Source organism: Bombina bombina, chromosome 5 (assembly GCF_027579735.1).
Source record: "Bombina bombina isolate aBomBom1 chromosome 5, aBomBom1.pri, whole genome shotgun sequence".
NCBI lineage: Eukaryota > Metazoa > Chordata > Amphibia > Anura > Bombinatoridae > Bombina > Bombina bombina.
Window position 1 is genome coordinate 207627258 of NC_069503.1, and position 21737 is coordinate 207648994.

Sequence of the window (21737 nt, forward strand, 5' to 3'; positions counted from 1 at the left end):
TTTTGTTTTTTAAATATGGCCCCTCGCTCTTTTATGTATCGCCACTTACAACACACAGAATGTCCATTAATGTGAGTATGGTGTTTTCTATTTGAAGATATTTGGTAGAAATGCTTGCTTAAAGGGACATAATACTCATATGCTAAATCACTTGAAACTGTTGCAGTATAACTGTAAAAAGCTGACAGGAAAATATCACCTGAGCATCTCTATGTAAAAAAGGAAGATATTTTACCTCACAATTTCCTCAGCTCAGCAGAGTAAGTTCTGTGTAAAAAGTTATACTTCACCTGCTCCCAGCTGTAGGTAAAAAAAAATAAAAAATGAAGAAATGAACAGCAGCCAATCAGCATCAGCAGTGCTGAGGTCATGAACTCTTTTACTGTGATCTCATGAGATTTGACTTAACTCTCATGAGATTTCATAGTAAGCTGAATAGAGAAATAATATGAGAGTGCACAAGGCTCATCCCCTAAGCTGTCCTAGGACAGACACACTAAAATGCTGCTTAGAAATCCTTTACAATGGGAGGTGGCTACTGAGGAACTTTTGAGGTAAAATATCTTTCTTTTTTACATAGAGATGTTCAGGAGATATTTTCTAGTCAGCTTTTTACAACTATACTGCATCACTTTCAAGTGTTTAAACATTTGGGTATTATGGCCCTTTAAATTGTAGAACTAAAAAAACAGACAATATGACCTCTCTTAATGTAAAAGGGAAACATCTATTTGAAGATATTTGGTAGAACTGCTTGCTTAAAGGGCCATAATACCCAAATGTTGAAACACTTGAAAGTGATGCAGCATAGCTGTAAAAAGCTGACTAGAAAATATCACCTGAACATCTCTATGTAAAAAAAAAGATATTTTACCTCAAAAGTTCCTCAGTAGCCACATCCCATGGTAAAGGACTTCTAAGCAACAAATCAGTATGTATGTCCCGGGACAGCTAAGGGGTTGAGCCTCGTGCACTCTCATGTTATTTCCCTATTTAGTTTAAAGGAAGTTTACAATGAAATCTCATGAGAGTTAAGTCAAATCTCATGAGATCACAGTAAAAGAGTTTATGACCTCAGCACTGTTGATGCTGATTGGCTGATGTTCATTTCTTAATTTTTTTAAAAAATGTTTTACCTGCAGCTGGAGAGCAGCTGAGTATAACTTTTTACACAGAACTTACTCTGCTGAGCTGAGGAGATTGTGAGGTAAAATATCTTCCTTTTTTTACATTGAGATGTTCAGGTGATATTTTCCTGTCAGCTTTTTACAGTTATACTGCATCAGTTTCAAGTGATTTAGCATATGAGTATTATGTCTAGGGTTGCCACCTCAGTCATGTTTTCCTGGACACTTATGAGTTACACTTGCTGCAGGGTGTGCAGGGAGGAACATGTATTGTGTTTTGGACAGCACTATTCAAACTCCTCCCTGCACACCCTGCAGCATGTGTAACTTATAAGTGTTCTGTATTTTAAGGGACGGGTGGCAACCCTAATTATGTCCCTTTAAATTGTAGAACTAAAAAAACAGACAATGTGACCTCTCTTAATGTAAAAGGGAAACAAATGAATGTTTTCACATTTTAAATATTTTATAAACATTACATTTAATATTAAATGGGCACAGAGAAAAATGCAGTTACCTAAAAGCAATGCAGGAGTTTTTAACTAATATAACAAAACGTAAGTATAAAAGTCTGCATCAGGCAATGTGCATTATTGTCCACTGATTGCACTATGCACTATGCATTTGGTTTTCAAACCATAACCTTTTCTAGCAGGTCCTTCATTAAGACAAACACATAATGAATATCCAGTAATTGTAGCATCTTGAAGAAACTGCTTAGCTTATGCTAATGAGTCTCACTGTTCCTGGCCTATGTGACATTAAAATGTACATTGTTATAAAAATGTAAAGAGAAATGCTAATGCAAAATTGAAATACTTTAATTTATTACAGAATAACAGTTTTCCATTACTAACTATGGACTAGATTACAAGTGGAGTGCAAAATATCTCTTTTGCGAAAGCTATATTTGCGCTCCACTGTGTAGTACCAGTGCATGCAAATGTGCGTGCTTCCATAGGCTCAAATGGGAGCCTCATTCTCATTCTAACACCCCCAAAAACTGCTAAGTGTAGTTGCTTTATTTAAAAAAAAAAAAAAGATGCTACTATCTTTATTTTTTTTAATAAAGTATATTACACTTGATTTTGGGGGCCCATTTATAAAATTAACCAGAAATCTGAACTCTTGTTAATTTTATAAGCGCTAACTGCTACCGCAAGCTTTCAGTAACAATAACCAACCATATTTATTGCGTTCCACTTGCTATCGCCTAGATTACGAGCGGTGCTCTAAATATAGCGGAATTGTAATATCGTTTTTTGTAAGTCTCCCTAGAGTATGTTCAGCCTCTAGCCACACCAGTCCTTATATTATTAAATAGTAGTTAACAACATAATGTCTATTGAGGCTAGCGAGGCTGAAGACGCTCTAAGGAAACCTAACAAAAAACGATATTGCACTTGCGCTACAGTTACATTACACATGAAGTTAAAAACACAGGTAACACTACCCTTGAGAGCAACATACACTGCAACTGCCGGAAAGTGCTAAGGAGCCAATCAGGGACTGCTGTTGCATGTACCCACCAATGACCATCAGTTTCTTGCTCAGAAGCTGCAATGGTTGGTGTCTCCAAAACCAGATATTACCTTTGTGATTAGCTAGAAAATTACACTCTACAGATTTAGAGCACAGATAGCCAAATGGCAGCTTGTGGGCCACATGCAACCCTTTTGTGGCCCCTGGGAGAAAGCAGAAGCAATAATGTGTGACATACATCAAGAAAAAACAACAAGGAAGAGGCGCCAATGGTGCAGATCAATGGAGATTCTTACAGTGTGCCAATAGTGTGTGGACATAGGGTACTCACAATTGGTAAAGGCAATCAATTATGCCAGTAGGAGCAGGCTGGATTTCAACAGCAACCCAGCTGGCTGTTCGTAAAGGCAGCTCTCTACCGGCGTCCAGGAGGAGAAAATCTAAAAGTGCTAACAATAGATAGACGCGCCAATGGTGCAGATCAATGATGATTCGGTAACACTAGTAACCAATGATATACAGGATACTCACATGTGTTGAAGGCAATCACTTATGCCTGTAGAGACGGGCTGGATTTTAACAGCAATCCAGCTGGCTGATCCAAGGTGTAGTGGAAGTACAGTGGGTGTCAGAACAGTAGCATAGCAAAGAGGATACCATACATAACACTGAGAAACTTATATACCACATACAATTTAACACTAAGATGAGTGGTAATCTTTTTTATATGTTTTAATAAACCTGTTTTTATACATATCCACTCTCAGTGTTATGTATGGTATCCTCTTTGCTGTTAAAATCCAGCCCATCTCTACAGGCATAAGTGATTGCCTTCAACACATGTGAGTATCCTGTATATCATTGGTTACTAGTGTTACCGAATCATCATTGATCTGCACCATTGGCGCCTCTATCTATTGTTTGCACTTTTTGAATGTGTGACATACAGCTAGATTATGAGTTGGGCGTTATGAGTCAAATAGCAGCGTTGTGGCCCATAAGGCATAATTTTCCCTAATGCAGCCATTACGAGTCTTGTCGGTATAGGTGTACCGCAAGCCTTTTAGCCTGTAACGCAACATCAGTACCGCACTCTTAAAAATTAAGTTTTTTCATGGGATTCCCATAGCGCTGGTATTACGAGTTTTTCTGGGAGGCTAAAAGCCGAGCGTTACACTCTAAAACGTCAAGATCCGTAACGCCATCTAAAGTCAGTAGTTATGAGTTTTACGCTACAAAGCTGTAACATTAAACTCATAACTAATGTGTTAAAAAGTACATTAACTGCCTATTAACCCCTAAACCAAGACTCTCCCGCATCACAAACACTATAATAAATGTATTAACCCCTAATTTGTCACTCCCAACATCGCCGCCACTAATAAAACTTATTAACCCCTATTCTGCCACTTCCCGACATCGTCACCACTATACTAAAGTTATTAACCCCTAAACCGAGAGCTAAATGAGAGGTGCTTAAATCCTATTGGCTGATTTGAACAGCCAATTGGATTTAAGCAGGGTCTTTTTCTATTGGCTGATTCATTATCTAATAGAATTAGAACTGCTTAAATACTATTGACTGATTTGAACAGCCAATAGGATTTTGGCAGCTCTAATTCCTATTGGCTAATTCAAATCTTTCAGCCAATAGGAATGCAAGGGACGCCATTTTGAATTGCGTACCTTGCATTTAAGATTTAGTATATGGCGGCAACCGTATAAAGAGGATGCTCCGCGCCAAATGTCTTCAGGATGGACCCGCTCCGCGCCACCGGGATCAAGATAGAAGATGCAGCCTGGATAAAGATTGAAGAGGCCGTCTGGATGAAGACTTCTCGTCACTTGGATGAGAACTTCTCCACCGGGATGAAGATTGAAGAGACCACCTGGATGAAGACTTCTCGCCGCCTGGATGAGGACTTCTTCGCCGGGATGAAGATCGTTCAAGCGGGACTTCAAAAACTGTAAGTGGATCGTCGGGGGTTAGTTTTAGGTTTTTTAAAGGTTTTTTTGGGTGGGTTTTATTTTTAGATTAGGGTTTGGGCAGTAAAAGAGCTAAATACCCTTAAAGGACAATGCCCATACAAATGTCCTTTTCAGGGCAATGGGTAGCTTAGGTTTTTTTAGATAGTTTTTTTATTTTGTGGGTTGGGGGGGTGGGGGTTAGTAATGTTAATGGGTATTTGTATGTTTGTTTGTTTTTCACAAAAAGAGCTGATATCTTTAGGGCAATGCCCTACAAAAGGTCCTTTTAAGGGCCATTGGTAGTTTATTCTAGATTAGGTTTTTTATTTTGGGGTGTTTTTTTAATGGGTATTAGAATAGGAATAATTTTTGTAGCAAAAGAGCTCTTTAATTTAGGGCAATGCCCTACAAAACGCCCTTTTAAGGGCCCTTGGTAGTTTATTCTAGATTAGGCTTTTTGATTTTGGTGTGTGTTTTTTTTTAAAGGGTATTAGAATAGGAATAAGTTTTATTTTTTTGGATAATTTTGTTTGTTTGTTTTTTAATGGTAGGTTTTTTGATTTTTTTGTAATTTTAGGTTTTAGTGTAAGGTAGCTTAGGTTTTATTTCACAGGTAATTATGTATTTATTTTAACTAGGTAATTATTAAATAGTTAATAACTATTTACTAACTAGTCTACCTAGTAAAAATAAATACAAACTTACCTGTGAAATAAAAGTAAAACCTAAGCTAGCTACAATATAACTATTAGTTATATTGTAGCTAGCTTAGGTTTAATTTCACAAGTAAGTAAGTATGTATTTAGTTTTAAATAGGTATTATTTAGTTAATAATTGTAAATTTAATTTTCTATCTATTTTAATGATGTTAAAGTTAGGGGGTGTTAGGGTTAGGTTTAGGGTTAGGATTTGGTTTAGGGGTAGGTGTAGGGGTTAATAGTTTAATTTTGGTTGTTGCGATGTGGGGGGGGGCTAGTGGTTTATGGGTTAATAGGTTTATTTAGTGGTAGTGATGTGGGAGGCTAGAGGTTTAGGGGTTAATAGCTTTATTAAGTTGAGGCGATGTCAGGGAGCGGCGGAATAGGGGTTAATAGATTTATTATAGTGTGGGCGATGTTGGGGTGCAGGGGAACAGGGGTTAATAACTTTAGTATAGTGGCAGCGATATCGGGAGCGGCAGATTAGGGGTTAATACCTTTATTTAGGTGGCAGAGATATCAGGAGCGGCAGATTAGGGGTTAATAACTATAGGCAGGCGTCGGCAATGTCGGGGTCAGCAGATTAGGGATGTTTAAACTAAGGGTTTATGTTAGGGTGTTAGGTTTAAACTGTATTTTCTTTTCCTCATAGACGTTAATGGGGCTGTGTTACGGAGCTTTTCATCGCAGGTGTTAGACTTTTTCCTGACCCGCTCTCCCCATTGATGTCTATGGGGAAAGCGTGCATGAGCACGTCAAAACAGCGCTTGTTTTTGGTGCGGTATGGAGCTTAAAAGCACCATATCGCACGCACAAGCCTGTTTTTTTTAAAAACTTGTAATGACAGCACTATAGGGGATTAAATAAAGCCACTTTTGTTGCGTTCTTTAGTTTTCCTATAGCGCTCTAAACTCGTAATCTACCCAATAGTTATTAATGTGTCCTTTAGGGACTTATATATATATTATTATTATTATTATTATTATTATTATTATTATTATGTGTTTAATAGCTATGCTTTCATCCAGGGTCCTATTCAGACATTGGCATCAATGAATCAGAGCTTGTAATTTTAGCATTAGAATACCCCTTTAAATTAAATTAATTGTTGCTTTTTACATGTTAATTGATGTATAAACACATTTTAATTTCAATAAACATATTCAAAACAAATTTTGTGTTGACGGAGAGGAAGCATCAACACATTCATTCACGAAATAAACAACAATAGAAAATCAAGATCTCTTTGTTTCAGTTTGTATTTAATACAATATTTGCTAAATGTTTGTACTGACTTATTAAGAGAAACAATTTATCAAAGCCTGCTTACTGATTGCCAGCGGCAGTAACTGCTGCCAAATCTCTGCTGTGTAAACTCAAAAGAATGATCAGATCTTGTCTGAATTGGAAGCATAAGGTTTGCAGTGGATCCAAACCACTTGTCCCACACCATATGCCCTTGCAGTCTTTAAAGGGACATGAATACACATAGCGTATATCATTGTAAACAACTTTCTAATTTACTTCCGTTACCTAATTTTCTTTGTAGCCATAGTGCTATATTTATTAATGTGCGAGCGGACATGATACGATGTAGAGTATCATGTCGGCCACACATCAATAAATGCCAACAGTATACACTGTTGGCATTTATCATTGCACCAGCAGTTCTTGTGAACTGCTGGTGCAATGCCGCTCCCTGCAGATTTGCGGCCAATTGACCGCTAGCAGGGAGTGTCAATCAGACCGATCGTATTCAATCCGGTTAATTTCTGTCCGCTGCCTCAGAGCAGGTGGACAAGTTATGGAGGAGCGGTCTTTAGACCGCTGCTTCATAAACTCTGTGTCTGGCGAGCCTGAAGGCTTGCCGGAAACAAGGGGCATCAAGCTCCATACAGAAAAAAGTAGGGATGTAAGCTCAGGAGTGTGCATGTGCCTAGAGCACTATATGACAGCAGTTTTGCAAGAATGTTATTCTTTTGCAAGAGAGAGCACTATGTGGCAGCACTATTTCATGCCATGTGGGGATCCAGACACCTACTTAGGTATCTCATACAAAGAATACCATGGGGGTGAAGCAAATTTGATAGTAGAAGTAAATTGACAAGTTTTTTTAAACTTGTAACCTCTGTCTGAATTACAAAAAAAAAATATTTTTGAGTTTCATATCCCTTTAAGGGCCTACATAAGAACATTACAGAATGTCATTCTGTAGAATAAGCAACATTTAAAAATAAGTAAGGCCACTCCTTCCTGTGTTTCTTGGTCTTTTATTCTGTAAGATATGACTGCATAGAAACATACAAATATACAGATAAACCTCACATTATTAGTGCTTTGATAAAACATAGAGGCTTTAATTAGAACAGGCCAGAATACATAGTTGCCAAGCAAGTAAGAAGGTTAAAGAAGTATAGTCCACACCCACCAACAGTTTCTATTGGTCTGCTTACTCTGCTCCATCTAACTTCACTTAACTAACAGATGCCCTCTATCTCCTCACTAATATCATTCTCACCTTTGCAGTCCCCACCTCCTGTTTCCCATCCTACCCATCTAGATTGTAAGTTCCCACGGGAATAGGGCCCTCAATTCCCCCTGTTTTTGTCTGTAAAATGTTGTCTTATCGTATTGTTTCTCCATTATTCTGTAATCCTTGTACCCATGGGCAGCGCTGCGGAATCTGTTGGCGCTTTATAAATAAAGAATAATAATAATAATAATACACCCAATGGTAAGAGCAAACAATATGCACAAAATATACAATATACATTAAATTTCACACATGAAAAGAAAACCTTTGCTAAGCAGTTAAAACAATTACAATCTCAGCAGTGTAAAATATTTGCATGTCTGTTTATAACAGAAAAGGAAACTTGCTGGATGGAACCAGTAGCGGACCTACTCAACCGAGGGCTCTGGTGCAAGATTTGTTTGGGGCCCCCAATGGTAACTCAGTAGAAAGCAAAAGTATTAATATACATTCTGCTCTGTATAATTATTTTGAGGATAGATGGGTAGATAGATAGATGGATAGATAGATAATAAAGAGATGGATAGATAGTTAATAGATAGATAATAGATAGATAGATATATAGATAGATAGATAGATAGGTAGATAGGTAGATAGGTAGATAGATGAAAGATAGGTAGATAGATGAAAGATAGATAGATAGATAGATAGATAGATAATAGGATGGATCTACAACCTGCACTAATAAAAGGATTCCCTGCATAAGGATTTTAAACATTCTGCACATACCTATGTATAGACTGGCTGTTATGGGCCCCTCCAGATATTGGGCCCTTGTGCGACTGCACCTGCTGCATCAATAGTAGTTCCACTACTGGATGGAACAGAAGGTGTCTTAGGGCCAAAAGATCTAAAGGTCTCTGGGCTGGTGAGATTATTAAAGAATGCTCACCAGTACTTCTATTTCCCTGGTGGAATTATATAAAGCCACTTTTTACCTTGAATACATAGGTCCCCACCTCTGGCAAGAAACAGCTGTTTGTGTAGCTGAGTAACGTGTTGCATATAAAGGGGAGACATTTGTTTGTTCCCCGGCATACACTACTTTGTTTTTTAGTTGATTTTTAATAAATCTAATGTGATTTTAACTGCTATAGAGCAGCATGACACAAATGGATGTCCATCAAGGATTAACTGACAGTTCCTAATTTCAGGAGCTGGTGAGCTGGTACACCTACAAGATAACAGTCTGTTTCTAATAGCGCAAATGTGAGTACACTAATATCTGTGTGCATATATATCTTTAATGTGGTTGTATAATATGCACATGAGGCACCTCTCTGTTTGATTACAATCTTTTGGGACTCTTCCATTGGGAAGTGTTTAAAAGACGTTCCAATTGGTTTGCTTATTTTTTTATCCATCCTATTGTTTCATTATATGTTTTTACCTACAACCTTTTTATCATACATAGTGCCCCCTAATAGCTGTTTTTTCAGATTAATTTTAGGCCAATGAGATGCAGGACATATTTATTTAACCAGATTTTATTTTAATTAGTATATACATCAAAAGTATGTTAAGATGATGAATCTCCACACAAGCAATCTTAACCAGTCCTTATGATGAGTTACATCAATCACAATCAGGGCCGCCACTAGAAATTATGGGGCCCCTTACTTAACCATTGATCAGGACCCCCCCCCTCCTTACATTTTTGACCAATTGACTAAAACATTTATGCACTTTATTCTTAAGTGTAGTCAAACTTGGAAATGTTGTAAAGGTAGTAACAAACAAACACAGAAACACACAGACACATAAGGATTCACATATATACACCCTAGCAGACACACAAAGAAACACACAGACAATCTCAGACACAGACACCCACACAGACACTCAGCACTTGTTTACATTGTCCTGACAAGTAATGAGGTAGACTACAGTTTTTTTGAAAAAGGAGATTTACAAGACAAAATATGGAGTTCTGATTATCTTTTTGTCAAGGAAGATGACAACTATATGATGACAACAGCATGCAATGGCTGAAAGGAAGGGCCCTGAACTGCCTAAACAGTAATGTAAAGGTTAAGTGGCAGATTGGTGACTTCTAGAAAGGTCTCATTAGTCTCAAAATCTGTAGAAAGATGTGAATAATCAGTAGTAAGGTCAAAATGTCCTAAAAAGGAACAGACAATGGACACAAACAAACAGAAAGTCAAACACAAACTACCACATGCACCCAAGGAAACACCCACATAGACAGCCTCAGAAAACACACAAAGACATATACACTCACAGACACCCACAGAAAACACACAAAGACATACACACACACAGAGAGACACCTACAGAAAACATGCAAAGACATACACCCACAGAGACACCCACAGAAAATGCACAAAGACATACACACACACACACACACACACACACAGAGAGACACCCACAGAAAGCACACAAAGACATACATATACACACACCCTCACAGAGACATCCACAGAAAATGCACAAAGACAGAGACACAAACCCTCACATAGAGATCCACAGAACAAAAATACACACACACTTATAGAGACACCAACAAAAGCACAAAGACATAAACACAGACACCCACAGAAACACTCACAGGAGGTAAAAGTTCTGCACATTGCCATCCGTAAAGCAACAGTGTGTGACATGCATGATAAAAAAATAGCAGAAATTAAGAGATCACTTTTTAAATAATCATATTTGTAAATGTGCAAACAAAAATACTTCTGTGAATTTAAAATTGTACATTATTGATCTGTCAGAATGGGTATATGAAGAAAAGTACTTTTGAAAGGTTGATATATGTTTGGGCCCCCCATCCCATTTTCCCCAACCAAGAGCACCACTTCAAATCTGGTGTACAAATGTACCTACCATTAGTGTATTGAGGAGAAAACGTTTCTGCATGGTTTTAAATATAGAATTTCTACAACATTGTGAAATAATTATAAATACACTGCTGCATATTAATAAAAAAAATTGTTTTAATGGACCCCTGGCCGTACCACACAACTACCACACTAAAGATACACTATGAAATTGCACAAATAAATAAAAAACATTTACTAAGTAAGTCCTACCTACTCTGAAAATGAAAGTGATCTGCCGCCTGACTCTGGCACACACTGTACACACTGAAGTGCCAAGTCTGTCTCACACTGTGAATAGTGGTTTAGTGCACACTCAGAAGTCCTCTCAAATGCTAATGACATTTCCCAGGCTCAATAACACTCTGCTGTAGCGCATTCTGGTAGCTGCCAAAATGTAAACATTTTTTTTTAAAATAATATTTGTGCTTGCCTCATGGGGCCCCCCTGGCCCACTGGGCCCCTGACAGGAGTCACCCTATTCACCCCCTGATGGCGGCCCTGATCACAAATAAGATAATGTAAGTATACTTACTGCTAAATACTTTACATATTTTAACTCAGGCCTCAGAAGCATATTTATTGCCTACAGTAGGGCTTGGGTGACAGGGATGAGTTTAGGGTGGCCCAGATAGGTTTTTAGTAGTCTAGGAGGAGGGGTTTGCCAGTCTAGGAAGGGTCTGTGGGAGGGGTTTGGGACATATTTGGAGAAATTTGGTTGGAGTTGTGGCAAATCTCTAATGGGGCAGAGTGACATCCTTCTCAGTTGAATAATACAGGAAGGACAGGACTGCAAAAGAGAGGTCCCAGTTTGGAGGTGTCCTGTGGGATACAATGCAATTGGAAGATTGGTGAATTTCAAGTCAATTATGTTATCAGTTTTTAGTATTGACTAAAGCCATTTGATATTTTTTTAGTGGTGACTAAACCCATTTATTATTATTATTATACTTTTTTAAGTAACAACAAATTTTGCAGCACTGTACAAGGGTACAAAAGAAAAAAGTACAATGATACCATTTTTTTAAGAGACATGACATTTAACTTTAGATTCCCTTAGACCTCACTGCATTTACAATATGTTACATATTAATTTTGTATTTTAAATGGAAATGTTACAAGTAAAATATACTCATTAAATTGCTAGTGAGCTATCTTAAAATAAGACTAATTGTTTATTTATATATATAGTGGAAGAAGACTCACATGAGCGAACCTGCCCCGCCAGACCCTCAAAAGCAGCTTTCGCTGCTTAGTACATGGAGCCCTGAATGTCAGAGTAGACCAGCATTAAGCAACCAATCATAATTAGTTTAAAGGGACATGAAACCCAAACGGCTAGATTTGGAGTTTTGTCGGTAACGACCCGAAAAACTAACGCCGGCTTTTTTCTGGCCGCACCATAAAAATAACTCTGGTATTGAGAGTCCACATAAAGGCTGCGTTAGGCTCCAAAAAAGGAGCGTAGAGCATTTTTAACGCAGCTTCAACTCTCAATACCAGAGTTGCTTACGGACGCGGCCAGCCTCAAAAACGTGCTCGTGTACGATTCCCCCATAGGAAACAATGGGGCTGTTTGAGCTGAAAAAAAACCTAACACCTGCAAAAAAGCCGCGTTCAGCTCCTAACGCAGCCCCATTGTTTGCTATGGGGAAACACTTCCTACGTCTGCACCTAACACCCTAACATGTACCCCGAGTCTAAACACCCCTAACCTTACACTTATTAACCCCTAATCTGCCGCCCCCGCTATCGCTGACACCTGCATTTTATTTTTAACCCCTAATCTGCCGCTCCATAAACCGCCGCTACTTACATTATCCCTATGTACCCCTAATCTGCTGCCCCTATCACCGCCGACCCCTATATTATATTTATTAACCCCTAATCTGCCCCCTCAACGTCACCTCCATCTGCCTACACTTATTAACCCCTAATCTGCCGACCGCAAAGCGCCGCCACCTACGTTATCCTTATGTACCCCTAATCTGCTGCCCCTAACACCGCCAACCCCTATATTATATTTATTAACCCCTAATCTGCCCCCCTCAACGTCGCCTCCACCTGCCTACACTTATTAACCCCTAATCTGCCGAGCGGACCTGAGCGCTACTATAATAAAGTTATTAACCCCTAATCCGCCTCACTAACCCTATAATAAATAGTATTAACCCCTAATCTGCCCTCCCTAACATCGCCGACACCTAACTTCAATTATTAACCCCTAATCTGCCGACTGGAGCTCACCGCTACTCTAATAAATGTATTAACCCCTAAAGCTAAGTCTAACCCTAACACTAACACCCCCCTAAGTTAAATATAATTTAAATCTAACAAAATTAATTAACTCTTATTAAATAAATTATTCCTATTTAAAGCTAAATACTTACCTGTAAAATAAATCCTAATATAGCTACAATATAATTTATAATTATATTATAGCTATTTTAGGATTAATATTTATTTTACAGGTAACTTTGTATTTATTTTAACCAGGTACAATAGCTATTAAATAGTTAAGAACTATTTAATAGCTAAAATAGTTAAAATAATTACAAATTTACCTGTAAAAGAAATCCTAACCTAAGTTACAATTAAACCTAACACTAGACTATCAATAAATTAATTAAATAAACTACCTACAATTACCTACAATTAACCTAACACTACACTATCAATAAATTAATTAAATACAATTGCTACAAATAAATACAATTAAATAAACTAGCTAAAGTACAAAAAATAAAAAAGAACTAAGTTACAAAAAATAAAAAAATATTTACAAACATAAGAAAAATATTACAACAATTTTAAACTAATTACACCTACTCTAAGCCCCCTAATAAAATAACAAAGCCCCCCAAAATAAAAAAATGCCCTACCCTATTCTAAATAACTAAAGTTCAAAGCTCTTTTACCTTACCAGCCCTGAACAGGGCCCTTTGCGGGGCATGCCCCAAGAAATACAGCTCTTTTGCCTTTAAAAAAAAAACATACAATACCCAAGCCCCCCAACATTACAACCCACCACCCACATACCCCTAATCTAACCCAAACCCCCCTTAAATAAACCTAACACTAAGCCCCTGAAGATCATCCTACCTTGTCTTCACCTCACCGGGTATCACACCGATCCGTCCAGAAGAGCTCCTCCGATGTCCTGATCCAAACCCAAGCGGGGGGCTGAAGAGGTCCATGATCCGGCTGAAGTCTTCATCCAAGCGGGGCAGAAGAGTTCTTCCATCCGATTGAAGTCTTCATCCAAGTGGCATCCATCCGGAGCGAAGCGGCAGCATCCTGAAGACCTCCACCGCGGAACATCCATCCTGGCTGACGACTGAACGACGAATGACGGTTCCTTTAAATGACGTCATCCAAGATGGCGTCCCTCGAATTCCGATTGGCTGATAGGATTCTATCAGCCAATCGGAATTAAGGTAGGAATATTCTGATTGGCTGATGGAATCAGCCAATCAGAATCAAGTTCAATCCGATTGGCTGATCCAATCAGCCAATCAGATTGAGCTTGCATTCTATTGGCTGATCGGAACAGCCAATAGAATGCGAGCTCAATCTGATTGGCTGATTGGATCAGCCAATCGGATTGAACTTGATTCTGATTGGCTGATTCCATCAGCCAATCAGAATATTCCTACCTTAATTCCGATTGGCTGATAGAATCCTATCAGCCAATCGGAATTCGAGGGACGCCATCTTGGATGATGTCATTTAAAGGAACCGTCATTCATCGTTCAGTCGTCGGCCAGGATGGATGTTCCGCGGTGGAGGTCTTCAGGATGCTGCCGCTTCGCTCCGGATGGATGCCGCTTGGATGAAGACTTCAATTGGATGGAAGACCTCTTCTGCCCTGCTTGGATGAAGACTTCAGCCGGATCATGGACCTCTTCAGCCCCCCGCTTGGGCTTGGATCAGGACATCGGAGGAGCTCTTCTGGACGGATCGGTGTGATACCCGGTGAGGTGAAGACAAGGTAGGATGATCTTCAGGGGCTTAGTGTTAGGTTTATTTAAGGGGGGTTTGGGTTAGATTAGGGGTATGTGGGTGGTGGGTTGTAATGTTGGGGGGCTTGGGTATTGTATGTTTTTTTTTACAGGCAAAAGAGCTGTATTTCTTGGGGCATGCCCCGCAAAGGGCATGCCCCAAGGTAAAAGTAAGGTAAAAGAGCTTTGAACTTTAGTAATTTAGAATAGGGTAGGGCATTTTTTTATTTTGGGGGGCTTTGTTATTTTATTAGGGGGCTTAGAGTAGGTGTAATTAGTTTAAAATTGTTGTAATATTTTTCTTATGTTTGTAAATATTTTTTTATTTTTTGTAACTTAGTTCTTTTTTATTTTTTGTACTTTAGCTAGTTTATTTAATTGTATTTATTTGTAGCAATTGTATTTAATTAATTTATTGATAGTGTAGTGTTAGGTTAATTGTAGGTAATTGTAGGTAGTTTATTTAATTAATTTATTGATAGTCTAGTGTTAGGTTTAATTGTAACTTAGGTTAGGATTTCTTTTACAGGTAAATTTGCAATTATTTTAACTATTTTAGCTATTAAATAGTTCTTAACTATTTAATAGCTATTGTACCTGGTTAAAATAAATACAAAGTTACCTGTAAAATAAATATTAATCCTAAAATAGCTATAATATAATTATAAATTATATTGTAGCTATATTAGGATTTATTTTACAGGTAAGTATTTAGCTTTAAATAGGAATAATTTATTTAATAAGAGTTAATTAATTTTGTTAGATTTAAATTATATTTAATTTAGGGGGGTGTTAGTGTTAGGGTTAGACTTAGCTTTAGGGGTTAATACATTTATTAGAATAGCGGTGAGCTCCGGTCGGCAGATTAGGGGTTAATAATTGAAGTTAGGTGTTGGCGATGTTAGGGAGGGCAGATTAGGGGTTAATACTATTTATTATAGGGTTAGTGAGGCGAATTAGGGGTTAATAACTTTATTATAGTAGCGCTCAGGTCCGGTCGGCAGATTAGGGGTTAATAAGTGTAGGCAGGTGGAGGCGACGTTGAGGGGGGCAGATTAGGGGTTAATAAATATAATATAGGGGTCGGCGGTGCTAGGGGCAGCAGATTAGGGGTACATAAGGATAACGTAGGTGGCGGCGCTTTGAGGTCGGCAGATTAGGGGTTAATAAGTGTAGTTAGGTGGAGGCGACGTTGTGGGGGGCAGGTTAGGGGTTAATAAATATAATACAGGGGTCGGCGGTGTTAGGGGCAGCAGATTAGGGGTACATAAGGATAACGTAGGTGGCGGCGCTTTGAGGTCGGCAGATTAGGGGTTAATAAGTGTAGTTAGGTGGAGGCGACGTTGTGGGGGGCAGGTTAGGGGTTAATAAATATAATACAGGGGTCGGCGGTGTTAGGGGCAGCAGATTAGGGGTACATAAGGATAACGTAGGTGGCGGTTGGCAGATTAGGGGTTAAAAAAATTGATTTGAGTGTCGGCGATGTGGGGGGACCTCGGTTTAGGGGTACATAGGTAGTTTATGGGTGTTAGTGTACTTTAGAGTACAGTAGTTAAGAGCTTTATGAACCGGCGTTAGCCCAGAAAGCTCTTAACTACTGACTTTTTTCCTGCGGCTGGAGTTTTGTCGTTAGATGTCTAACGCTCACTTCAGAAACGACTCTAAATACCGGAGTTAGAAAAATCCCATTGAAAAGATAGGATACGCAATTTACGTAAGGGGATCTGCGGTATGGAAAAGTCGCGGCTGAAAAGTGAGCGTTAGACCCTATTTTGAGTGACTCCAAATACCGGCGGTAGCCTAAAACCAGCGTTAGGAGCCTCTAACGCTGGTTTTCACGGCTAACGCCAAACTCCAAATCTAGGTGAAAATGTGCACAGTCATTTTATATTTACACTTTTTGAGTTGCCAGCTCCTACTGAGCATGTGCAAGAATTCACAGAATATACATATATGTATGTGATTGGCTGATGGCTGTTACATGATAAGTGGAAATAGACATAGCTTTGAAACGTGTCAGAAAAAAATCTACTACTCATTTGAAGTTCAGACTAAGGGGCCGATTTATCAACTTGCGGGTGGACATGATTCTCTGTAGAGAATCATGTCTGCCAGACATTGATAAATTGGTAAATTTTCTTTTACACCTTCCTTGCAACATGGGGAAAGCTGACAAGGCCTCAGATACTGCAAGGGATACCTGGGAAGCAATGTCTTGTAGAGAAAATCCTACAGGATTGCAAGAGGACTGTATATGGAGACTGAAAAAGTTGGGATGCTTGAGGAGAAAGCTGCGGCATATCTGCAACAGGAGACACCTGAACAGCATTTGCCTGGGATAATGGTGGCTCATGGTCAAATATTTTATCTCTATAACTTAAAGTTCTCTCAATGCATGAGGAACAAAAAGGAACTGGGGGTTCCACCTGAGCATCAAAACATAACTGACAAGCAGCAACTTCATCTGGGATAATGGTTTGAAAGCCTCTTGATCTTATGTAATAAATAAGGATAATGTGTAAAAATTCTTTATTTGAAAATAAAAAATAAATGTGTACTGTGTCTTTAAATAGAAATGTGTGTTAGCGCAACAAACCAAATAGACCTCAGGTTACCTATACACCTAAGTAGCTTTACTGAGGTGCCAACCTGTCCTGCAGCTCACAGAGTGACTTCCCTCACAGAAGAAACAATCCCCTTTTCAAATACAGAGAGGTTATAGAGCCCTAACTGCTGAAAAAATGGCTTACAACAGTAATCTCCATGACCAAAAGTTAAAGTATAAAAACTACTATAACACACTGAGCCACCATAAATCATGTTGCAGTCTCAATGCCCAAACTGCCTAAAAGAAACCCCAAACATGAAGGTTTAATAAAGTCCCATATTAAATAAGACAGCTTTTAGATGTAACAAGTGCCAGCAATCTCCTTGCAAAAGAAAATTAAAATGGCACTTACCTGAAAGTGCTGTCCGGCAGCAGGACAGCTCACCTGGTTTGAGAGGGACCTGCAGGACCTCACATGGACCCGTAAAGAGAGAAAAACTGAGTAAACTTACTCAGGTTTTCTAGTTAGGGCAGCAGATTCTTGAGAAAAATGCAGTGAGGATTGTACCGCACAAGTTCTCAAGTGCTCAAAAGCCACCACTGCCCTACTGAAGAGACTGATGTGGACTAGGCTAGACCCCAGAAAGTAACAGAGTAAGCTTACTCTGCTAAAAAAAAAAATAGAAAACTTCTCATCAGACACCTAAACTTCACCTCCTCCTTGCACTACAGGCAAAGAGAATGACTGGAGGATTGTGGGTAGGGGAGTGATATTTAACTGCTTTGCTGTGGTGCTCTTTGCCCCCTCCTGCTGGCCAGCAGTGATATTCCCAACAGTAACTGACGATGATTCGTGGAGTCAATGTGTCATTAGAAAGAAAATATGTTTTTTGGTCGACTTGTAGTACAGGTGAAACTCGAAAAATTAGAATATCGTGCAAAAGCTCATTTATTTCACTAATGCAACTTAAAAGGTGAAACTAATATACGAGATAGAATCATTACATGCAAAGCAAGATAGTTCAAGCCGTGATTTGTCATAATTGTGATGATTATGGCTTACAGCTCATGAAAACCCCAAATCCACAATCTCAGAAAATTAGAATATTGTGAAAAGGTGCAATATTCTAGGCTCAAAGTGTCCCACTCTAATCAACTAATTAAGCCATAACACCTGCAAAGGGTTCCTGAGCCTTTAAATGGTCTTTGTCTGGTTCAGTAGGAATCACAATCATGGGAAAGACTGCTGACCTGACAGTTATGCAGAAAACCATCATTGGCACCCTCCATAAGGAGGGAAAGCCTCAAAAGGTAATTGCAAAATAAGTTGGATGTTCCCAAAGTGCTGTATCAAAGCACATTAATAGAAAGTTATGTGGAAGGGAAAAGTGTGAAAGAAAAAGGTGCACAAGCAGCAGGGGTGACCGCAGCCTGGAGAGGATTGTCAGGAAAAGGCCATACAAAAGTGTTGGGGACTTTAACAAGAGCCACCACACACAGATGGATCCTGGACATGGGCTTCAAATGTCGTATTCCTCTTGTCAAGCCACTCCTGAACAACAAACAACGTCAGAAGCGTCTTACCTGGGCTAAAGAAAAACAGACCTGGTCTGTTGCTCAGTGGTCCAAATTAACCCCAATGAAGGGGAGACCCTCTGGAAAGCATGTAGATACCACTTATGCAGTGAACAATTAAGCTGTGTGCCGATAGCATGGCTGTCGTAGCCACACACAATTCCAATTTAATTTCCAATGCTGTCCCTGTTTCACCTTTTCGAAACCGACTTACCCTCTCTTCACGGCCTTCCTGTTGCCCACTGGGTGGAGAGCCGTTCGGGAGACCGTTCTCCTAGGCTCTCTGCGGTCCGCCGTCCTTTTGCTTGGAGCAAGCTCCCACAAGCACACAGCTACAGACACGCTGCATCGGTGTCTGCCCAAACACTCCAGGGCTCCGTGAAGTGACGTCAGAAGACGCGGCCGACTTGTGAGGGGGAAATTGATGCTATGTAGGACACTTCTGATGGAAGAATGGACTTTGTAGTGTGCGGCAAAACTTCACCTCCTTAGATAGGTATCCTCCATGGAATCACCCGCTGATTCAGCTCAGTAAGTAGAGGCTTTAAACTTGAAAAAATGTACAGAGTCCGGAACTTGCAGTTAAAACTTCAATGCTTTAATCAATCCTTAAAAGCGGTACATGAACAAAAACAAAAACATGCCCTTAATACAAGCTTGTATTAAGGGCATGTTTTTTTGTTTGTTCATGTACCGCTTTTAAGGATTGATTAAAGCATTGAAGTTTTAACTGCAAGTTCCGGACTCTGTACATTTTTTCAAGATATTGATAAATGCAGACAGCATATGCGCTGCGGAATCTGCTGGCGCTCTACAAATACCTGATAATAATAAAATAATAATTTATCATTGCATAAGCATTTCTTGTTAAATGCATGTGCAATGCCCCCATCTGCACATTCGCGGGCAGGGGGTGTCAATCATCCATATCGGATGGGGATGATTGCAATCGGCCACTTCAGAAGTGGCGGACGAGTTAAGGAGCAGTGGTCTTATGACCACTGCTTCTTAAGTCTTGTTTCCGGGGGTAGATTGCAGCATCCGCTGCTTGTTAAATCTACCCCTAAGTGCTATTGCATTTTCTTTTCTTTTTTTTAAATATTCTTTTATTGAGGTTGTGCAAATACAAAAAGGAAGAATACAGCATACAGCAAATGTCATGTAACATCAATAACATCCATTCAGTTAAAGTGAATGTCAATTTTGATGCTAAAGTGCCCGGTTTTTAAAAATTTGATTAAAAACAGGGGCACATTAATTCATAAAAATTTACATTTCACTCCTGTTGAGAAAAAAAAACTTACCTTTTAAACTTCATAGCAGCTCCGGCTTCCTCCGCCCGTCGCAAAGCCTCTTCCTGGGTCTAAAATGAGGAATCCGGCTCATCTGATATTCTAAATATTGCCAAAGTTAACTGTCTTCTAGGTTCTATGATGTGTAAGGCTGAAGGACCTGCTTTAGATGATCATCAAACGGATAGTAGGAATAGAGTGCCATATTTCGTAGAACCGTACAATTTGGTAGAAAACATGATATATCTTTGTCAGTTTAGTTATTAAACATATAAAAGGAATACTACCTACTAAGGTTGCATCGATACCGATACTTGTATCGGTATTGGTGCCGATACCAAGTATTTCCATGAGTACTTGTACTCGTGCAAATACACTGATACTTAAACTGATACCTCCAATTCCTACCCATACGCCATCTTGTGGCGTTTTTCAAACTGCATGTTCCCATTTAATTTTAAGCTGGAGTGGAGACTTAACTAAAAATGGTTCACTTCTGTTCTGCCAATACAAATTGCTGTTATTTGTATTATTGTTTCGTCAGAGCAGTGCTCCAAAAGCTGCTACTTTACAGCTGGAAGCCTACCTGGGAGAGATCACTGTACCTAATTCAGACAAACCCCTGAAGTACTGGGCATTTAATGAACTGAGATTTAATGGCCCAAAAATATCTTTCTGACCCATGCAGTAGTGTGAAAGTGAAAGACTGTTCAGCTTAGCGTCAATCGTGCTTACTGATAGCAGAAACAGACTTATAGCTGAACATGCAGAGATGCTTCAGTTCCTTCATAAGAACTTGCCACTAACTTTTAAAAAAATATTCTAATTGCTAGATTGCCTTTTATACTGCTAGTTCTCATCTTGCACAATTATGCTCAAAACATACTGTACTCTGAGGAACATCCTTAGCCAGGGATGGACTGGGAATAAAAAGCAGCCCATGAAAAATATGAAGACCAGCCCAATTTTCTGTTGAGTCAGTAGAATGCAAATGTCCCATTTTTCTCAAAGGGGATTACTGGGTAACTTCTTCCCCAATATTATTTTCACAATTAAATTATATGACTTTGTATTAAGTACAAATGCCAGATTGATGAGTTATATAAGCACCATGCCAGATTGATGAGTTATATAGGCAACCCAATTGCATCCAGTAATCACTCCTTTAAATTGTAGCTTTCCAGCCCCAGCTGCTGCAGCTGTTATTTATTGTTGTTATTATTAATATATGTTGTTGTAATATTTTTATTTATAAAAATGTTCTGTGAACTTTGTGACAACAAGCACATAAAACTGTTTTATTATTTCAAAATGTCTTTTGAAATACAGTTCATAATTATAAAGAAGCAATCTTAAATCATTAGTCTGTATTGTGCTTGGTAAACTGTCATGACATAAAAAAGTATCGGTAATTGGTATCAGTGAGTATTTGAAAAAAAGTATCAGTACTGGTACTCGGTCTTAAAAAAATTGTATTGATGCAACCCTACTACCTACATATACTATAATATGCTGTAGAGCTTTGTCTGTTAAAGGAGTACAGTGTGGGCTACTATATCTCCTAAATGGATTCTATGTATACTCACATAATGGTGTTAGCATAGTTATGTCTAAGTGACCCCATTGTGTCTATCTTGCTTGCATTTCAGTGATATGTTAGGGCGTTGAGT

The 21737-nt window shown here is 38.9% G+C and overlaps 1 protein-coding gene across 1 annotated transcript in view; it reads right to left on the reverse strand.

The window, feature by feature from the left end:
• Nucleotides 1-21737, reverse strand: part of ADARB2 (adenosine deaminase RNA specific B2 (inactive)) — a 422890-nt gene that overhangs the window by 203825 nt on the left and 197328 nt on the right. The gene's annotated exons all lie outside the window — the stretch shown is intronic.